Here is a 22,267-nt window from a genome sequence, read left to right on the forward strand (position 1 = left end):
GTTTATTGTGTTGTATACAACGAGTGTATATATGTACATTGCATCTTACTTTGGTCTCACAGGCCACATAAGTTATGTGAAAAAATAAAATAGTGAGAAAAACAACAAACCTTTAAATGCAAGTAAACCAAAGTTTACCGGGTGAGCGGCAGTCGCCGCTGTTGCCATATGCGGCTCATTTTCTGCAAACTTCATGCCTCTATATCTGGGTAAGTACTGATGGGAAATTTTTTTTTTTTGGACTAAAACAGTCAGAAAAATAATCTTAACATTTTCATAAGAATTTTTTTTGTTTTTTTTTTTCGAATATTTTGCAACACCAGGAGACACTTCAGGATTGGGCCTTTCGACAGTCAAAGGGTTAGTGACACTTTCCTATCTCATTTCTGAAACATTTAGAAAGGAAGGATGAAACAAACCTCTTTGGACAGGTTTTTCTTGAAATGCCCTGCAGATGAAAGTAAGGAAAGCATGGCAAAAAAGGCAGAAATCAGTGAAAGTGAAGTAAAAAAAAATTGTAGCAATAACTGTAGCATTGAAAGTGTCGCAAGTAAGTTAAGCGATTAAATGATAGAGTTTATGATGAATGAAAGCAACCGAAAAAGCATAAAACGAAACAAACTCCAGTCTCCTCTGCCTATCTTTTCCACCCTCCACCTCCGCCAGCATCTTCCGTTAGCCCAAGTCGTCTGATCTCCAAGGTAAATACACTGTATAAAACCAGTTTATTTCTTTACATTCTCTTTTATAATGTTTTTATACAATATTTCTTATTTATAAATAAATTTTTCTTATTTAAAAACCCGTAACAAAAAAAATTTGGGTGTTTTTTTGGGGATTGGAACGGATTAATGGCATTTCAGCTAATTTCAACGAGGAAAATTGATTTGATATATTAGCAAATTGAGTTACGAGCTCGGTCACAGAATGAATTAAACTCATGTCAAGGTACCACTGTATTATTATAATTTCCAGTTGGACACAAGAGGTGTGTCTTTTCTACCATAGTGTAAATGGACTGGCCTGGACAAAGCCTGGACTTTACAAACTTGGGATTAAACAGTGTTAATCTTGGTACATGTGACTGCACCATGGCAACCAGTTCTTCACTTTTCTGTTTTGCAGTCAACTGAGGTATCCTAGTGCCCCTGTGATGGCATAGCAAAGACACACATAACACTAACATACGTGGAGACCCATAATGACATTAATCAACTGCAGAAACCAACCAAACAGATTTTTTATTGTCGACTAAGAGGACTGTCTGTCACCCTACCTTCTGCCCCTCTGCCAGGCGAAGTGAAGCTTATTACTCATATACATCTGAAACATCTGAAGCAGCAGTCTGGTAAAGGGCCAGCCAAGAAGATGCATCCCTCAACTCTTACTGCCCCCACAACTCTCCCCAAACAGCAACAAACGTGGACACTACCCTTTGTGATGATGACTGCCCCTTCCTCGGATTTAATGCAGTCCTTACAGAATAATTAAGGCTCACTGATATCTTCAGAGCCCAAGGTGAGAGAATAAAAATGCTAACCAAAGACCTTCAGTTGCTTCAAGCTTTCAATGCAGATCTTATGACCACACAAGCCCTCCACTTAAGCAAGATTACTGACTGGGAACTTAGCTTACAATCTGGAACAAGCCAGTGATACCCATATAGACACATAGGCAGCTGTCACCAGTCTCAAGTAATGATTACTTAGTACTAAGGTTGATACAAGCATTTAGGAAGAAGAGTCATGTGTGAACATGCTACTCACTGGCTTGCATCACTATCAAGACCAAAGTGATCAACAACTATTAGATGCTGTTGTAGTTAACAAGCAACTTCTCCCAGATACTATAGCTCAACACTAGTGTTTTGTGACCACTCTCTAAGTGACCAAGGAAAAGCTTCATTTACACAAAAATAGTGGTGAAATTAAAGAAGTTGGTTTGATACATAAACCATCAGGGAAAACCCATGTTGTTAAAATTTCACTCGTGCTCTATAAGGAATGACTTATTACAGTCATGTATGACAGGTAACATTTATATTAATGAGTGCCTTAGAAGGGGAAGACAAAACTAAGGAAACTATGTTAAGAGAAAATCCACCAGTGCTGTGCGAGAGAGGGTAAAGTTGTAGTAAGAAAATCAACCATGGACAAGAGATAATACATTGCTAATAAACATGTTTTTAACAAAATTCTTAGGAGATGCTGCAGCACTGTATGACCCTAGTAGGTTTAGCGCTTCTTTTTGGTTATAATAATTAGGAGATGCTGTCCTATCTGAGATGCAGTTTGTACCAGTAATCTCCACAAACAGTGTTATGCAACCTCACTCTGCAACTGTTATTTTATCATGTTGTATCTTGTTTCAACACTTTATTCTTCTGATACTATTACAGTGGACCCTCCCCTTCCGTTGGGCTCTGTTTTCGCTCATTTCTGTTGTCGCCAATTTTTTCCATAAAATTATTGGCTCCGTTTTCGTTGCTTTCCTTCATTCTCATCGGTGATGTGGTAAAAATATTGGCTCCGTTTCTGTTGCTTTCCTCGGTAGTACAGTACATTTCCGAGTGTGCCATGTACACAACCTCCCACATGCATTCTGAGGAGGCAGTGTTGCTTTATTTATGGATGAGTGAACATTATCCTGCGAGGCCATAGGAAACACTTCGTAATATGTACAGTGGACCCTCGGTTATCGGGTGCAATCCATTCCAGAAGCTCGGCCTAAGACTAAAATGGCCGAAAACTGAAATAATATTTTCCATAAGAATTAATGGAAATACAATTAATTCGTTCCGGACAAAAATATTCACAAAAAAAATTTTTTTTTTAACAATTATGTAAGTATTACATACCTTTATTGAAGGCTATCGCTGGCTTCTGGAAGATAGGGAGGAGGAAAGAGGGAGGAGTTAGTGTTTGGAAGAGGAATCCCCCTCCATAAAGACTTTACATAGCAAAGCCTTCTCTGGGGTTACCTCCCTTCTTTGTCTTTTAATAGTGATATTGACTGTGATTTCCTAGCTCTTGACCATTTGAGTAGCAGTAAGTGAAGAGGAACATTCACCAGTGAAGCGTCAATTTATACGATGCCACGTGCATTCTGGTAGTGTGCCACATGCTATCCCAAGGAGAAGGAGTACATCTTATGGCCCTACACAAGGAATAGACAGTGAAAGTGATGAGGAAATTTCTACAATCAGGATGGATAATATTATGCATGTGGCAGTTGGTGATGGTGTCACACGGGATGAGGTACCAGCAGCACTTCAGTGACATGGCCAAGTTAGCCATGTCACTGACTCGACACGTCCACAACCCAGGTCAGCCTCAACCACACACACACCACAGCATACACAGCCACAACCACCTATCAGTATTCAGTAACCAACGGCAGACCGCATCTGGGATTGGCATGACAGTGCCATTTTGTTGTCACTCCCCATCAATTTGGCAAAACTCAAAGTGGAATCCAGCCATCTTGTACTCTTGGGAACAATGCTTGTGAACTGGAATGAATTTAACTTATTTTTGATCAACCCCCGATGGAAATTATTGTCAGGGGAAAGTAATAGATACTTCAATTTTACCATGGTAAACACACTTGTTTCACCAATATCATAATTACACTAGTGGTAGGAGGCATCTGTGGCTGAGATGTGTCTGTTCCTTGGCACAATAATGCTTATGCAACATATGCATAAGGACAATATCAAATCGTATTGGTCAACAGACCACCTAATTGCAATCCCAGCCTTCATTGATAATATGTCAGTGAACCAATTTCTGTTACTATTACATATGCTACACTTCTCAGACAAAACAAAGCCTGACAGAAATGACAGGTTATACAAGATTAGGAATGTGTTTATGTATCCGAAACAAAAGTTCAGCCTGTATTTTTATCCCTTCAGGAAGCTTGTTATTGATGAGTTTGATCCCCTTCCAAGTTAGATTGTTGTTCAAGCAATATATACCAAGCAAGAGGAAATGCTTTGGTATCAAGCTGTTTGTGCTTTGTGATAGTGATGATTGTGAAAGTGGTCTGTGTTATGCAAAAATGTGGGATAGCTGGGGGCTTGAGCCTGGTCTAAGGGCAAAGGTAAAAGTTACTCACATCTCAAGCCCAAACCGGCCACCCAGGGCTATCCCAATCAAAACAGAAAGCGCTAAACTAGTATGTGTACTTAAAGGGGTTGGGTAACAGAGGGTTAGGCAAAAAAATCCCAATTAGGAAAATATATCTATTTAGTCACCATAACATAACATAACAGAAACACCTTAATCCTAAATGCCCAAATGAGGGTACACAAGCAGCAGCTGGCTTGGTGTCCAGCCACCATAACACCTATGCCTCGTCAGCACCAGGCCCACTTTACTCCACTCCCAACCTCATTTCTTATTTCCTCACTCCTCCCACAGCACCCTGACCATGTCAGAGCCTGGGTGAACATACAGGTAAGCCATATGAGAGCCTATGGCTTGAGTTGGATAAACAAAATGAGTGCACAACTACAAACTTATCTTAAATACACAGCATCTCCGACGCCAGCCTCTACACACCATGCTAACGTCACGTGACCCCCCCAAACCACGCTTACTCCACGTACCCAAACATCCTTGGAAAATAAATCATTAACAGAATTTCTTTATAATTACAGATAGAGTACTTTACAGTACTCCCAAATGCACATTATCAATTATAAAATTACTCTTTACAACTATAATATTCATACTATTATGGCACACTTCTCACATTACGATGTCATGCAGAACTCTGCATAACAGTCTGGTATTAGACATAAGTGTGTACACTCGAAGTGATACAATGAAAGATACCAGGAGTTTATTGGGTATCTCGGGTGATGTGGTTAGAACAATGATGGAACCATATCTTGGTAAGGTGCACAAGCCCCTTACTCAATGATTTCTTGCGAGTGTGGGGTACAGTTCATGTCAATTGTAAACATATGCCCAGGTTCAGTGTTGGCACTTGTAGTGGTGAGGTGCAGGTGTTTACTGCTAGTGACATCATGGCATTACAGTGGCATGACAAATGAAATGTCATATTGTTAACATCAGTTCACCAAAATGAAATGGCAGTGGCAGGCAGAATAGAGACCAACGAACCCATCGTAAAACCTGTGGCTGTGATGGACTACACCCTCAATATGCATTTAGTGGACAAATGTGAAATGCAAATTGGGTTTGCTGATTGTGTTCACAAGAGTTAAAAGTGGTACATGACTCTCTTTTTCCATCTTGTGGACATTTCCATGCTTATTGCTAATGTATGAGATGAGGACCGGAAATAGATCACCATATGGAAAATTTTGTTTGTCATCGGATGAATAATATTCAAGTACCAGGTAACAACACCTGCAATACAAAACTGCCTAAGAACTGATCACCAAATACACTCTTGTTTGAGGCATGGTGATCACTATTTAGTAACACTTCCTCCTAAAAGGAAATGGGCTCAGAAGAAATGTTTTGTCTGTGCATATACAACAAAATGCCCACAAAAATGTAGAGACACTCGGTTCATGTGCGAAAGTGTAAAACACCACTGTGCATGACACCATGTTTGAAAGAATTCCACAGACTGCAGCAGTTCCAGGAACATGTTCAGTGATTGAATATGTGTAGTATAGCAGACCGTCATTTAGCACGAGTTTATTTGGCACAATTTGGGTATTGCATGATTGAAGAATTGCAGCACAATTTTATGTAACACGTTGTATAATTAATTTAACATGGTTCAGTTTGTGGGAAGGAAAAAAAAATTTCTCTTTTGTTCAAGCTTCTGCCTTGTTGTGGAGCAGCCTGGGAGCCCTCCCGCCATCCCCTGCCACTCCTCGGCACTACCCCACCATTCCAGCGTTCGTAATTCACACATGTCCAGTCCAGTCTTCCTCTGCTACAAGGCAGCTGTGTTTGTGAATTATGATATTTTAATTACTATATCTTGTATCTAGTAGGTAGTAGGTTGGTAGACAGCAACCGCCCAGGGAGGTACTACCGTCCTGCCAAGTGAGTGTAAAACGAAAGTCTGTAATTGTTTTACATGATGGTAGTATTGCTGGTGTCCGTTTTTCTGTCTCATAAACATGTAAGTTTTCAGGTACGTCTTGCTACTTCTACTTACACTTAGGTCACACTACACATACATGTACAAGCGTATATATACACACCCCTCTGGGTTTTCTTCTATTTTCTTACTAGTTCTTGTTCTTGTTCATTTCCTCTTACCTCCATGGGGAAGTGGAACAAAATTCTTCCTCCGTAAGCCATGTGTGTTGTAAGAGGCGACTAAAATGCCAGGAGCAAGGGGCTAGTAACCCCTTCTCCTGTAAATATTACTAAATGAAAAAGGAGAAACTTTCGTTTTTCCTTTTGGGCCACCCCGCCTCAGTGGGATACAGCCGGTGTGTTGAAAGAAAAAAAGATCTTGTATCTGCCAAGCAATCATGACACCCAGTAGTCATACCAGTGTTGCTGAAAGTGGCACGAAGAGGTATAAGCACTTCAGTCTTTGAATTAACTAAGAAACAAAGATATTAGACAAGAGATAACCTGTAGCCATAATGAAGTGTTACTTTGTACACAGAAAAGAGGTAAACATAAGTTTGTGACTGACTGAATGACTGACTGACTGAATGGCTGACTGACTGAATGACTGACTGACTTACTAAATGACTGACTTACTGAATGACTGACTGGCTGAATGACTGACTGGCTGAATGACTGACTGACTGAACTGACTTACTGAGTGATGTGACTGACTTGGCTGACTTACTGAGTGACTTGACTGACTTACTGAGTGACTTACTGAATAACTTGACTGGTTTGACTGACTTACTGAGTTACTTGACTGACTGAATGACTTGACTGACTTACTGAGTGACTTGACTGGCTTAATGAAGGGCTTGACTGACTTACTGAGTAACTTGACTGACTGAATGACTTACTGAGTGACTTGACTGATTGACTTACTGAGTGACTTGGCTGACTTACTGAGTGACTTGACTGACTTACTGAGTGACTTACTGAATAACTTGACTGGTTTGACTGACTTACTGAGTTACTTGACTGGCTGAATGACTTGACTGACTTACTGAGTGACTTGACTGGCTTAATGAAGGGCTTGACTGACTTACTGAGTAACTTGACTGACTGAATGACTTACTGAGTGACTTGACTGACTGAATGAAGGACTTGACTAACTTATTGAGTGACTTGACTGACTGAATGAAGGCCTTGACTGACTTACTGAGTGACTTGACTGACTTGACTGACTGAATTACTTGACTGACTGAGTGATGTGACTGACTGAATGACTTAAAGTTAGACACTCCAGTACAACCATTGACTTCAGTACCAGAGCCTCTACCATCCTCAGCCCAGTAGGGCCACAGCATAACTCTCCACTCTCTTTACAATCATCCACAAACACCAGCACCCACAATTTAAGGTAAGAAATACTATTATTTTTGTTATATTTGTAGTCTTAAGCAGTAAAAAATGACAATACATCACAATAATGAATTAAAACTACATATTCACTTTTAGTTTTGTAAGATGTGGAGGCCTAAAAAACATTTGTTTGGCTTTTTGGGGGTTTCCAGGAACGTAACCCTATTTTTCCCATAAGTTCTTCAGTTCATCTAACACAAGTTTTTACCTAACATGGCATTTTCAGGAACGTAACTGCCTTGCTAAATGATGGTCTGCTGTATATGTATGATAGAACATTAGTAATAAGGAACATTTTTGCCTGTTTGTGTAAACAAGTTTTGTAAATAATATAATGATGACAATATTAGTGTGGTTATTTTATTGCATACAAGAAGTGATATATATATATACAGCCTTTCCTCACTTAACGACATCAGTAAACGAATTCATCACTAAGTGAGGAGCATACTATAATGGTACTGGGTTTATGTCAACCATCCATCTTTGTTATTGTTTTAATGTCACCTTTGCACCATTTATAACATTTCTGGTATATTTTTGAATGTTTATTGTGTACTGTATACTGTAATAAACGAATAGAGGAAATCAGCTCTAATATACTACATTAGTGGAACCCCGAGTTTCGTCCTTAATCCATTCCAGGAGCTAGGACTAAAGTCGAAACGTCCTAAAGTCGAAGCAGTATTTCCCACGAGAATTAATGTGAATACAATTAATCCATTCCAGGGAGTTGGAATACCCCTCCATAAGGACTGCAGGTATCAAAGCAGGAAGAGTGTTATTTCCCTTCTTTGTCTTTTACTGCTGCAGTACATTACTTACCTTAAAATATTTGCAGTCTTAATGTAGAGCGAGAGGTGAGTAATATTTATTTGTAGGCATTCAGTGTAGGTAGCCTGTTGATGTAGGTACATGTATGTAGCCCCCCCATCCTGGGCTACACTACACAGCCATATTATTACACCACACAGCCACATTATTACACTACACAGCCATATTATTACACTACACAGCCACATTATTACACTACACAGCCATATTATTACATCGACATACCATGTTCACTGAGTTTAATTGTTTCTAACAACTACCTTTAGATGTGAGTGAATTTAAGGCCAGCAAAGGTTGGTTTGAAAGATTTAAGAATCGTAGTGGCATACCTAGTGTGATTAGGCATGGTGAGGCTGCCAGTTCAGACCACAAAGCGGCTGAAAAATATGTGCATGAATTCAAGGAGTACATAGAGGCTGAAGGATTGAAACCTGAACAAGTGTTTAATTGTGACAAAACAGGCCTGTTTTGGAAGAAATTGCCAAGCAGGACCTACAATACTCAGGAGGAAAAGCTACCTCAAGTCCTAATGGAGGGGGATTCCCCTTCTAAACAATAGGTTCAACACTCTCCCCTCCTCCCATCCCATCAATCATCACCAGATCTTCATTAAAGGTAAGTGTCAATTACAGTGGACCCCCGCATACCGGATGCATTGCATAACGTACAATCCGCATACCGGACGCTTTGATCGCTAAAATTTTGCCTCGCATACCGCCCAAAAACCCGCTCACCGCCCTTCGTCCGAGACGCGTCCAGTGTGCAGCCTGAGCCAGCCTCATATGTTCCGCCGGTGGCATTGTTTACCAGCCAGCCTCCGCGGTAACATCCAAGCATACAATAGGAATATTTCGTATTATTACAGTGTTTTCGGTGCTTTATCTGGAAAATAAGTGACCATGGGCCCCAAGAAAGCTTCTAGTTCCAACCCTACAGCAATAAGGGTTAGAATTCCAATAGAGATGAAGAAAGAGATCATTGATAAGTATGAAAGTGGAGTGCGTATCGCCGACCTGGTCAGGTTGTACAAGAAACCCAAATCAACCATCTCTACTATTGTGGGCAACAGAAAGGCAATCAAGGAAGCTGTTCTTGCCAAAGGTTTAACTGTGTTTTCGAAACAGAGATCGCAAGTGATGGAAGATGTTGAGAGACTCTTATTGGTGTGGATAAATGAAAAACAACTAGCAGGAGATAGCGTTTCTCAAGCGATCATAAGCGAAAAGGCTAGGAAGTTGCATGAGGATTTAATTAAAAAAATGCCTGCAACTAGTGATGATGTGAGTGAATTTAAGGCCAGCAAAGGTTGGTTTGAGAGATTTAAGAAGCGTAGTGGCATACATAGTGTGATAAGGCATGGTGAGGCTGCCAGTTCGGACCACAAAGCGGCTGAAAAATATGTGCAGGAATTCAAGGAGTGCATAGACAGTGATGGACTGAAACCTGAACAAGTGTTTAATTGTGATGAAACAGGCCTGTTTTGGAAGAAAATGCCAAGCAGGACCTACATTACTCAGGAGGAAAAGGCACTCCCAGGACATAAGCCTATGAAAGACAGGCTTACTTTGTTGATGTGTGCCAATGCTACTGGTGATTGCAAAGTGAAGCCTTTATTAGTGTATCACTCTGAAACTCCCAGACCGTTCAGGCAAAAGAATGTCCTCAAGGAAAATTTGTGTGTGCTGTGGAGGGCAAACAGTAAGGCATGGGTCACTAGGGACTTTTTCTATGACTGGTTACACCATGCATTTGCCCCCAATGTGAAAGATTACCTAACTGAAAAGAAATTAGAACTTAAGTGCCTCCTGGTGTTAGACAATGCCCCTGGTCATCCTACAGACGTGGCAGAGCGACTTTATGGGGACATGAAATTCATTAAGGTGAAGTTTTTGCCTCCTAATACCACTCCTCTCCTGCAGCCCATGGACCAGCAGGTTATTGCAAACTTCAAAAAACTGTACACAAAAGCTCTGTTTGAAAGGTGCTTTGTAGTGACCTCAGAAACTCAACTGACTCTAAGAGACTTTTGGAGAGATCACTTTAATATCCTCAATTGTATAAACCTTATAGGTAAGGCTTGGGAGGGAGTGACTAAGAAGACCTTGAACTCTGCTTGGAAGAAACTGTGGCCAGAATGTGTAGACAAAAGGGATTTTGAAGGGTTTGAGGCTAACCCTGAGAGGAGTATGCCAGTTGAGGAATCAATTGTGGCATTGGGGAAGTCCTTGGGGTTGGAGGTTAGTGGGGATGATGTGGAAGAGTTGGTGGAGGAGGACAATAAAGAACTAACCACTGATGAGCTGATAGATCAACTTCAAGAGCAAGAGGCCAGACCTGAGGAAACTGGTTCAAAGGAGGGGAGAGAGAAATTGAAGAAATTGCCTACTACAAAGATTAAGGAAATCTGTGCAATGTGGCTGAAAGTGCAAACCTTTATGGATGAAAATCACCCTCACACAGCTATTGCAAGCCGTGCTGGTGACTATTACACTGACAATGTTGTGAAACACTTTAGGGAAGTCATAAAGGAACGAGAGGTACAGGCCACTATGGACAGATATGTTGTGCGAAAGAAGTCCAGTGACTCTGAAGCTGGTCCTAGTGGCATTAAAAGAAGAAGGGAAGTAACCCCAGAAAAGGACTCGACACCTCAAGTCTTAATGGAAGGGGATTCCCCTTCTAAACACTAACACTCTCTTCCCTCCTCCCATCCCATCAATCATCACCAGATCTTCAATAAAAGTAAGTGTCATGTAATTGTGCATGCCTTTTTCAGTTTGTGTGTATTAAAATTAACATTTCATGTGGTAAAAATTTTTTTTTTCATACTTTTGGGTGTCTTGCACGGATTAATTTGATTTCTATTATTTCTTATGGGGAAAATTCATTCGCATACCGAACATTTCGCATAACAGCCAGCCCTCTTGCACGGATTAAGGTCGCTATGCGGGGGTCCACTGTATTCTATTGTTATTATTCTATTGTTATTGTTGTTATTGTAGTTATTCTATTGCATTAAACTTAATATTTCATGTGGTAAAAATTTTCTTTTTCATTCTTTTGGGTGTCTTGCACGGATTAATTTGATTTCCATTATTTCTTATGGGGAAAATTGATTCGCTTTCCGATAATTTTGGTTTACGATGAGCTCTCGGGAACGGATTAATATCGCGAACCGGGGGTCCACTGTACTCATAAATTCTAGCGGCTTCAAATCAAGCAGGAGAAAGCTGGTAGGCTCACATGTGAGAGAATGGGTCTGTGTGGTCAGTGTGCACCATATATAAAAAAATCCTGCAGCATGCAGTGCATAATAAGAAAAAAAGCTCCGACCGTTTTTTTTAATTAAAATGCCGACTTTGTGGCCTATTTTCGTATAGTATTTATGATTGTATTTTTGTTTTCTTGGTCTCATTTGATAGAATGGAAAACATATAGAAATTGAGGTGATTTTGATTGGTTTTACTATGAAAAGAACCTTGAAATGGAGCTCAAAGTAGGGGAAATGTTTGATTTTTGCCGATGTTCAAAAGTAAACAGATGATGTCATTTTCCAGTAAATGTCCAAGTAGCCATTCTAATATGCAGTTATGAATGGGTTGACATTATTTATACAATTATTACAATATTGCAGTAGTCTGCATAACAGTAAATCTTCTAATTTTTTGTTTGAATAAAAATTCAAAATAGAAAGCAAGAGTAATATCAGAGGGGCCTGGAGACGTGACTGATAAACAAAGAAAATGTTATTTTAGAGCCAGGAGTGTCTACATTGTTCATTCTGGACCCTATTTTGAAATTGTCATATTTTTTAATTTTCGTGAAATTGGCCAAATTGCAAATTTCTGACCACATTATTGGGTAGTTGAAATCTGTAAATGGGCAGTTTCCTGTACTCAATCGATAGAAAAAATGGAGTTCTAAAGAAATAGCTATGAATTTGGTCGACTGGAACAATGGAATTAGCCGAAAATAGGGCTCAAAGTGGGCAAAATCGGCAATTCGTAAATATTGCCGAGGTCGCAAACTTCGCGAGAGCATAATTCTGTCAGTTTTCCATCAAATTTCATTCTTTTGGTGTCATTACAATCTGGAAAAGATTCTCTGTCATTTCATAAGAAAAAATATTTTTTTTGGGGGGGGGGAAATTTTGCGACACCAGGAGACACCTCAGGATTTGGGGTTGCAACAGTCAAGGGGTTAATTGAGCTGAGTAGTGGCATTGGTGAGTATCAGATACTTTTTATGGTAGTATCGGTTTTGGCCTAAACTGATTATAACCTCTTCTCACTTAACAAAGGAGTTCCGTTCCTAAGACCATGTTAGTAAATGAATTCGTCACAAAGTGAGGAGCATACTTTAATGGTAATGGGTTTGTGTCAGCCATCTTTGTTATTGTTCTGATGTCACCTTTGCACCATGTATAATATTTCTGGTATATTTTTAAATGTTTATACAGTAGTCTACTGTATATTGTAATAAACAGAATAGAGGAAATCAGCTCTAATATACATTATTTAGGTATGCATACTGGTCAGATAGCCTGTGTCTATTCCAAGTCGTCAATAAATGAGTATGGCGCTAAGTGAGGAAACGGTGTATTAGTCAGTTTTGGTGGTACTGATATTGGCCTGAAATTGAACATGGTACAGTGGAACCTTGGTTTTCATCTTTGATCCGTTCAAGTAGGTCAGCCGAAAACCGATTTGTACGAAAACTGAAGTAATATTTCCTATAAGAAATAATGTAAATCCAATTAATCTGTTCCAGACATCCAAAAATATTAACAAAAATAAATTTTATAGAGAATAACTAGTTTTTCATACAGAAAACAATGAGAAATACACCTACCATCCGACTTACGACCTGCTCGACTTACGACCACTCGGCTTACGATCGTGTTTTTTATGCCAAATTTCTGGGAAATTAACAACTATTTGTGTTGTACACAGTGTTTATCCTAAACCTTACAGTATAAAATACTGTAAGGGGACGTGACTAATGAACAGAGGAAATGTTATTTTAGTGCCAGGAATGTCTTTCTTGTTTATTCTGGACCCTATTTGGAAATTGGCATATTTTGAAATTTGTGTGAAATTGGCAAAATTGCTAATTTCTGACCACTTTATTGGATAGTTGAAATCAGTAAATGGGTGGTTTCTTGTACTCAATCGATAGAAAAAATGGAGTTTTAGTGAAATAGTTATGATTTTTGTTGACTAGTACATCGTCAAGACCGCTAACTTCACGAGAGCATAATTCCGTAAGTTTTCCATCAAATTTCATACTTTTGGTGTCATTTTGATCAGGAAAAGATTCTCTATCTTTTCATAAGAAAAAATAATTTTTTTTTTTAAATTTGTCGACCCTGAGAACAAGTCTGGGAGAGGGCCTGTTGACCCTGAAAGGGTTAATACCATTTACATTAAACCTACAAAAATTTGTGTTTTTGCTTGCTATTTTAATTTGTTTGTCTTCAGTGGCCTATTTTGCCTTTCCTGTGTATACTCATTATTGTGTAAGTAAGTGTTCCTCTCCTCCTTTCAGTCGATTATTTATTATATTATTTTATTTTTTTTTATTATCACACTGGCCGATTCCCACCAAGGCAGGGTGGCCCGAAAAAGAAAAACTTTCACCATCATTCACTCCATCACTGTCTTGCCAGAAGGGTGCTTTACACTACAGTTTTTAAACTGCAACATTAACACCCCTCCTTCAGAGTGCAGGCACTGTACTTCCCATCTCCAGGACTCAAGTCTGGCCTGCCGGTTTCCCTGAACCCCTTCATAAATGTTACTTTGCTCACACTCCAACAGCACGTCAAGTATTAAAAACCATTTGTCTCCATTCACTCCTATCAAACACGCTCACGCATGCCTGCTGGAAGTCCAAGCCCCTCGCACACAAAACCTCCTTTACCCCCTCCCTCCAACCTTTCCTAGGCCGACCCCTACCCCGCCTTCCTTCCACTACAGACTGATACACTCTTGAAGTCACTCTGTTTCGCTCCATTCTCTCTACATGTCCGAACCACCTCAACAACCCTTCCTCAGCCCTCTGGACAACAGTTTTGGTAATCCCGTACCTCCTCCTAACTTCCAAACTACGAATTCTCTGCATTATATTCACACCACACATTGCCCTCAGACATGACATCTCCACTGCCTCTAGCCTTCTCCTCGCTGCAACATTCATCACCCATGCTTCACACCCATATAAGAGAGTTGGTAAAACTATACTCTCATATATATTATCGATTATATTATCTTGTTTTGTTATACCAATATTGAGTACAGTATCTGGTGGTAAGAGACACCTTCTTAACCTTAGAACATTTCCCTTCTCTTCTGCTCTTCACTCTTGGCATTCTTGTCCACTTTTCTCACAGCAGGTTACCTTTACTCAGAAGTTACAATTGTTTCACCACCAAGTGTTCACTGCCAGTAGATGTTGGTGTTGTCATTAGGTGAACATGTATGTAACATTTCTTCTGTGTCTTTGATGAAGCTAGCACTCTCCTGAAATATTGCACATTACAAGCTTGTCCTCTCAGTCTCTCTGGATTTCCACCAGTTGTTGGCACTGTTTCATATTTTTATTGTTTTGTGCACTGTTATTCTTTAACCTTGTTTCTTACAATGCTTTTCCAATTTTTCCCATGACAGGAGCATTCATGCTCACCATATGACAAGCAATTGTGCATCAACAGCAAGTAAATCAAGCTAAAAGAAGAGAAACTATACAATATATTTTTCTCCAGTATTATAAGAAAAAAATGATTAATGTTCGACGTAAGAATTCTTAGAGAAGAGGAATGCTTATCAGTGATCATCATTTAAAATAATTATAAATAAATTTTTCATTAGTAACACATACGAGCATTTATAAACAGGTATCATCAGTGTTGTCTAAAATATTGTAAACAGTAATCTTCATTAATTACATATATGAAGGTTTGTATAGAGGAGGGGGACACATCATTGTTTAGTGTATTTAAAATTTAACACTAAAACTCAACACCACTAGCAAATATGGAACTTGATACAGAAGACAGAAATTATCACTGTCCAGAATGTCTAGAAGACTTTGAACAAGAGTCTGCTCTTATTAAACATCTTAAAAATCATAAAAAAGAGAAGCTTTACCAGTGCTCAGTGTGTTTTAAAACGTTTCCAACTAAATACAAATTAGAAAGACATTCAAAAATTCATACAGGTGAGAAGCCTTATCTGTGTTTTGTATGTCTAAAAGTTTTTGCAGAAAAATCAAATCTATTAGGTCATTTGAGACTTCATACAGGAGAGAAGCCATACAAGTGTTCAGTGTGTCCAAAGGCCTTTCCAAGAAAATGTGATTTAATAATACACACGAGAATTCATACAGGAGAGAAACCATATCATTGTCCAGTATGTCTAAAAGAATTTTCAGAGAAAACTAATCTAACAAAACATATGAGGACTCATACACAAGAGAAAAATTATCAGTGTTTACAATGTTTAAAGACCTTTACCCAAAATATTTCCCTTGTAACACACATGAGAATCCATACAGGAGAAAAACCCCATCATTGTTTAGAATGTCCCAAAGATTTTTCACGTAAGTCTGATTTAGTGAGACACATGAGAGTTCATACAGGAGAGAAACCCTATCAGTGTTCAAAGTGTGTGAAAGGGTTTTCACAAAAATCACATCTGGTAAATCATTTGATTGCTCATAAAAGAAAAACAATTTAAAGTTCGCCGTGTCTAAAAGAATATACAAAATCCAAATTTGCATAGCACACTAGAGTTCATGCAGTAGAGAAGTTATACCAGAGATCATTGTCTGTAAAAGATATTCAACTTCAATAATTTCTACTAGTGCATGAGTGCTAGTACAAGAACATAACCATATCAGTATTCTGTTTGAAAGACTTCACATAAAACTAAATATCTTTGAGAATGTCAAAATAAAAACAAACCATTAAATCTGTTTAACCCTTGTGTATGGTGTATAAGTGTGAGTAAGAATAACCATTAACAGCATAATTTTTGTTTATTCCACATAATACAGCAAGCATCCAAATGAATAGTGTCATTAATTTATGCTACATCAAACATCATCATGAACAGTATCATTTTTTAGACTTCATTCCATAGGAGATTTAAGTGCTTCCATCTAGTGGACAGACAGTGGAATGTTCCCACCTTTGTGCTCCCACTAGCATCATCCATGTATACTGTATGTTCTTGTTTTATACCATAAATGCAAGATATTAAATTTTTTTCCATTCAGGTATTATTTATTGTTTGCTTAAGTCAAATAGCATATATTAATGCAGTATATTGCATTTATATGGTTAATCAAGCATAAATTTGGTTGAATATTTATTTTGATGTACATTGTCATCAATTTGCAGCATCGGTATGAATAGGATGCTTAAAGCAGAAGAGACAATGTGCAATAGTATTATTTAAATATCCAGCACATTCAGATAATGTATACCTGTGAACTAACCTACAGAGTGGCAGTTTTATAAGTATAAACACATATATATTACCATACAAATAGGAATGTATAATGAATATTATTGAGTACAACATGAAAGATAACCAATTATTGAGAAAAATGATGTTGAGTCATAGAAGAGAAGAAAGTGAACCCTGATCAAAGGTAAACACTGTGTCTCAAAGAGAGTAATAGATTTGTTGAGCTTTAACAAAGATCCTGTGATAAAAATTCAGAGAAAAAATTATCATCAACATATAAGCTGTGTGACCATCACCGAACAAGGTTTGCAAGAATACTAAACAAAAATTGGAAACACAAGTTGATGGTGATGTCTGCCATGCTAGTGTAATCACCAGAGATGAGCAGCGCTGAACATCTCTGGAGGATGTTACTTTTATGCAAATAAGTATATGTTATGTTTGTAATTTTGAAAGGAAATACAATATTTTCACGTTGTGAAGATCCATTACTTGTATTCAGTGTATCTGTGTAGAAGCAATGCTGGGCATAAAATAAATTACTGATAAGTTCTAAAAGTCTAGTAAATCATTACTTGTTTTTGTGTTCTATGATATGTCTAGTGAAGCCTTCAGCTTTTTTATACCCACATGCTGATTTACTCTAACCAAATATAACTTCATATATTAATGAAATCATAAAACAAGTGATTTTGAGCCATTAACAGAACTGTGGCTAGCCAGGATTCAGTCCTGCATCGCCATGCCCAGCCCCGTAAGAACCGGACAATGTATGCATCACTCCATCCACTGGTCCAGTGGATCAATGCACATCATTCTATCCACTGGACTAGTGGATAGAGTGATGCATATTTAGTTATGTTCTCACAGGGTTGGGCATGGCAATGCAAGATTGAATCCTGGCTAGCCACAGTATTGTTAACAGCTTCATGTAAAAAAGTTATATTTGGTTAGTGATTAGTTGATCACTACCTTTAAAAAATGGCAAAGGATCAGAGCGAGGGTTAAACTCATGTGCTAGTTTGAGCTGGAGATCTCTTGTCTAAAGATAAGTAGTGAAAGAATGTAGACTTTGTAATAGTGGAAATTTGTTGACATAAGATGTGGATACTATAAAACACACACACACATGACCAAATTGGAGTATGCAGCACCAGGATAGAACCCATACCTGGTTAAGCATGTCAAGAAATTAGAGAAAGTGCAATGGTTTGCAACAAGTCTAGTCCTGGAGGTAAGGGGTATGTCCTATGAGGAGAGCTTAAGGGAAATCAACCTGACAACACTGGAGGACAGGAGGGACAGGAGGGATAGGGGAGACATGATAACGATATAGAAAATAACGAGAGGAATTGACAAGGTGGATAGGGATAGAATGTTTTAGAGATGGGACAGCAACAAGGGGTCACAAATGGAAGTTGAAGACTCAGATGAGTTACAAGGATGTTAGGAGGTATTTTGTCAGACATAGAGTTGTCGAGAAGTGGAACAATCTTGAGAGTGATACAGTGGAAGCAGGATTCATATATAGCTTTAAGAAGAGGTATGATAAAGCTCTTGGAGCAGGGAGAGAGTGGACCTAGTAGTGACCTGTGAAGAGGTGGGGCCAGGAGCTATAACAACCCTTGCAACCACAAATATGTGAGTTGCATATGCACACACATGCACATGCGCAGTCTCTTACTCTACTCATGTTGTACTGAAGGATAAATTATGAATATAATTGTTGTTTTTGACCAGATGAATAACTACTTTGTTGATGTTAATTTCATGTGTGTATAGTGCTCACACTGGTAGAGAGTGCTCAACAACCATGTTAATATTGTGTGTATAGTGCTCACATTGGTAGAGTGTGCTCAACAACAATGTTAATATGTGTATAGTGCTCACACTAGTAGAGAGTGCTCAACAACAATGCATTTAATAATTATAACTTTATTATGAATTATATGTTTCCTTGATTACGTATGTGTTTTTGAGGTGCACTCATATTTTGTACGAGGTAATGTCTTGCTTGTATAAAACTCACATTTCTTGCTTAGAAAATGGTCAAGAACTATACATTTAATATTTACGAAATTCTTAAGATTATATTAGCCACACTAGGTCCTGGTTCAGTGTCAGTGTATGTTGCAGGATGTTGCTGGTTCAGTGTGTCAGTGTATGGTGCAGGATGTTACTGGTTCAGTGTGTGGTGCAGAATGTTGCTGGCTCAGTGTGTCAGTGTATGATGCAGGATGTTACTGGTTCACTGTGTCAGTGTATGGAAATATAAACACATATGCAGTATAATGTGATCCTTTATTGACAACGTTTCGCCCACACAGTGGGCTTTTTCAAGTCACAAACAGATCTACCTGGGTGGAAGGTACGCGAGTATTTATAGTCAGGTTCAGAATGCTGGATCAGGTGGAGAATGCTGCATCTGATGATCTACCAAGTGGGGTTATAGAGTCTGAAATCTTGGGTAGCTTGGAAGGGAGATTGGATAAGTTTGTGAGCAGACCTTCTGCAGTGTTCCTCCATTCCTATGTTCTTATGTGGGATAGCGATGAAGAAGTTTCTTGGCAAGTGGTTCAAGTATGTTATAGAAGCCATTGTTCTGGTTGAAGTTGTCGGATATAGAGATAAGTGATGATTCCAGGGTTCTTCGGTATTGAGTGTTGTCTTCTCTGGCAAAAAGTCCTGGAATCGTCGCTTGATCTCTATATCCGACAACTTTAACCAGAACAGTGGCTTCTATAACATAGCTGAACCACTTGCCAAGAAACTTCTTCATCGCTGTCCCACATAAGAGCATAGGAATGGAGGAACACTCCAGAAGGTCTGCTCACAAACTTATCCAATCTCCCTTTCAAGCTACCCAAGATTTCAGACTCTATAACCCCACTTGGTAGATCATCAGATGCAGCATTCTCCACCTGACCTCAGCATTCTGAACCTGACTATAAATACTCGCATACCTTCCACCCAGGTAGATCTGTTTGTGACTTGAAAAAGCCATACTGCATATGTGTTTATATTTCCATTGTGTCAGTATTTTATACCATTTATTTTCATCGTGTCAATGAATGTTGCAGGATGTTACTGGTTCATTGTGTCAGTGTGTGGTGCAGGATGTTGCTGGTTCAGTGTGTCAGTGTATGGTGCAGGATGTTACTGGTTCAGTGTGTGGTGCAGGATGTTGCTGGTTCAGTGTGTCAGTGTATGATGCAGGATGTTACTGGTTCAGTGTGTCAGTGTATGATGCAGGATGTTACTGGTTCAGTGTGTCAGTGTATGTTGCAGGATGTTGCTTGTTCAGTGTGTCAGTGTATGGTGCAGGATGTTACTGGATCAGTGTGTGGTACAGGATGTTGCTGGTTCGGTGTGTGGTGCAGGATGTTGCTGGTTCAGTTTTTCAGTGTGTGGTGCAGGAAGTTAATGGGTCATTGTGTCAGTGTATGATGCAGGGTGTTTCTGGTTCAGTGTGTGGTGCAGGATGTTGCTGGTTCAGTGTGTGGTGCAGGATGTTACTGGTTCAGTGTATCATTGTATGATGCAGGATGTTGCTGGTTCAGTGTGTGGTGCAGGATGTTGCTGGTTCAGTTTTTCAGTGTGTGGTGCAGGAAGTTAATGGGTCATTGTGTCAGTGTATGATGCAGGGTGTTTCTGGTTCAGTGTGTGGTGCAGGATGTTGCTGGTTCAGTGTGTGGTGCAGGATGTTGCTGGTTCAGTGTGTCATTGTATGATGATGCAGGATGTTGCTGGTTCAGTGTGTGGTGCAGGATGTTGCTGGTTCAGTTTGTCAGTATGTGGTTCAGGATGTTGCTGGTTCAGTGTGTCAGTGTGTGGTGCAGGATGTTGCTGGTTCAATGTGTCAGTGTGTGGTGCAGGATGTTGCTGGTTCAGTGTGTCAGTGTATGTTGCAGGATATTGCTTGTTCAGTATGTCAGTTACTGGGCCAGTGTGTGGTGCAGGATGTTACTAGGTTAGCGTGTAGTGCAGGATGTTACTGGGTTAGCGTGTGGTGCAGGATGTTACTGGGTCAGTGTGTGGTGAAGGATGTTACTGGGTCAGTGTGTGGTGCAGGATGTTCCTGGGTCAGTGTGTCAGTGTGTGGTACAGGATGTTTCTGGTTCAGTGTGTAGTGCAGGATGCTGCCCCATATGACTTTCTTTACCCAAACATAAATACACTGTATTGCAATATATTCTTTAACTTTTCCATTAATTGCCTAACTATATAATGAATATTGATTTGTTTCGACCTTTTCCATTTTATGTAATAAGCATTTGATGTATATTGAGGATTAAATTTTGTTAATTGCATGAATTGTGTTTGGAATACTTTCAGCACCATACTAGTTCTATGATTAATAATTCATAGTTGCATAGAAAATAATTTTTCATACTTTATAAATTGTTTTCTACAATATGTTTATTAAAAATTTTGTGTTCTTTTGAATGGTTCTCACCTAGTGGAGAGGGAGAGGGGGTATTAAGGTCCACTGCTATTGCCATGCATGTGGAGGCTAAACCGTGGGTTTGCCATACTCAGTCACCCACGAACTCCGTGTTTTTCCTTGCCTAGAAGTTGAGTTGGCTGCTGGAGGTCCAGTCTGCAGATGGGCAACAACACTCTTCATTGGTAAAGGGATACAGGTCATATGGAAGGCATGGTACTAGTCCTACTGAAGTCAGTTGGCTGGTCAAGCATTGCTCTTCCCATTCTTTCCCCACTCCTTCCCATTCTTTCCCTACTCCATCCCATTCTTTCCCCACTCCATCCCATTCTTTTCCCACTCCTTCCCCACCCCACCCCATCCCATTCCTTTCTCACTCTTTCCCATTCCTTCCCCACCCCACCCCATTCTTTCCCCACCCCACTCCATTCCTTCCCCACCCTATCCCATTACTTCCCCAACCTATCCCATTACTTCCCATTCCTTCCCCACTATCCCATTACTTTCCATTCCTTCCCCACCCTATCCCATTAATTCCCATTCCTTTCTATTCCTTCCCTACTCATTTGGCCCTTGGGGATTTTATTTTCTAAATTGCAGCACCTAGGTTGAGGGAAAGGTGGATGTCTGTTACATTTAGTTGAGGATGTCAGTGGTGATGCTTTCCATGGAATTTAGATCATCTAGGGATGTGCTGAGGTGCCCTCCTGGCCCTCTTGAGTTCTGGAAGGTGGGTTTGTGTGTACTTTAGGTGACAGGCATATATATCTTTGGAGGCTCCCTGTCAGTTCTGGGAGATGGCAGTCAAAGTGTGGGGGGGGGGGATTATGCCACTCGGCAGGTTTCTGGTCACCTCTTTTGTCTGCTGAGGTGGCTTGGTGATGTGAGGTTGCTATCCTGGATCTTTGGTTTACTGGTATGGAGCAGGTTCCATGCAGCATCGCCATAATGACGTACTCTTTGATACAAAGGGATTTTATAGTCTCTTGTTTCTCCTTGGTACTGTCTCCCTTTTCCCATTTCTTCCCTTATTTTTGAAA

General features: G+C 39.5%; 1 long non-coding RNA gene across 2 annotated transcripts in view; it reads left to right on the top strand.

The window, feature by feature from the left end:
- LOC138853080 (uncharacterized) overlaps positions 1-21,093 on the top strand; it is a 32,679-nt gene extending 11,586 nt beyond the window's left edge. For both annotated transcript variants that reach the window (XR_011392329.1, XR_011392330.1), the window contains exon 3: positions 14,981-21,093. This is a non-coding gene — a long non-coding RNA (uncharacterized lncRNA). The remainder of the gene's footprint in view (positions 1-14,980) is intronic.
- The last annotated feature ends 1,174 nt before the right edge of the window (positions 21,094-22,267 follow it).

This window comes from Cherax quadricarinatus, chromosome 22 (assembly GCF_038502225.1).
Source record: "Cherax quadricarinatus isolate ZL_2023a chromosome 22, ASM3850222v1, whole genome shotgun sequence".
Lineage (NCBI taxonomy): Eukaryota > Metazoa > Arthropoda > Malacostraca > Decapoda > Parastacidae > Cherax > Cherax quadricarinatus.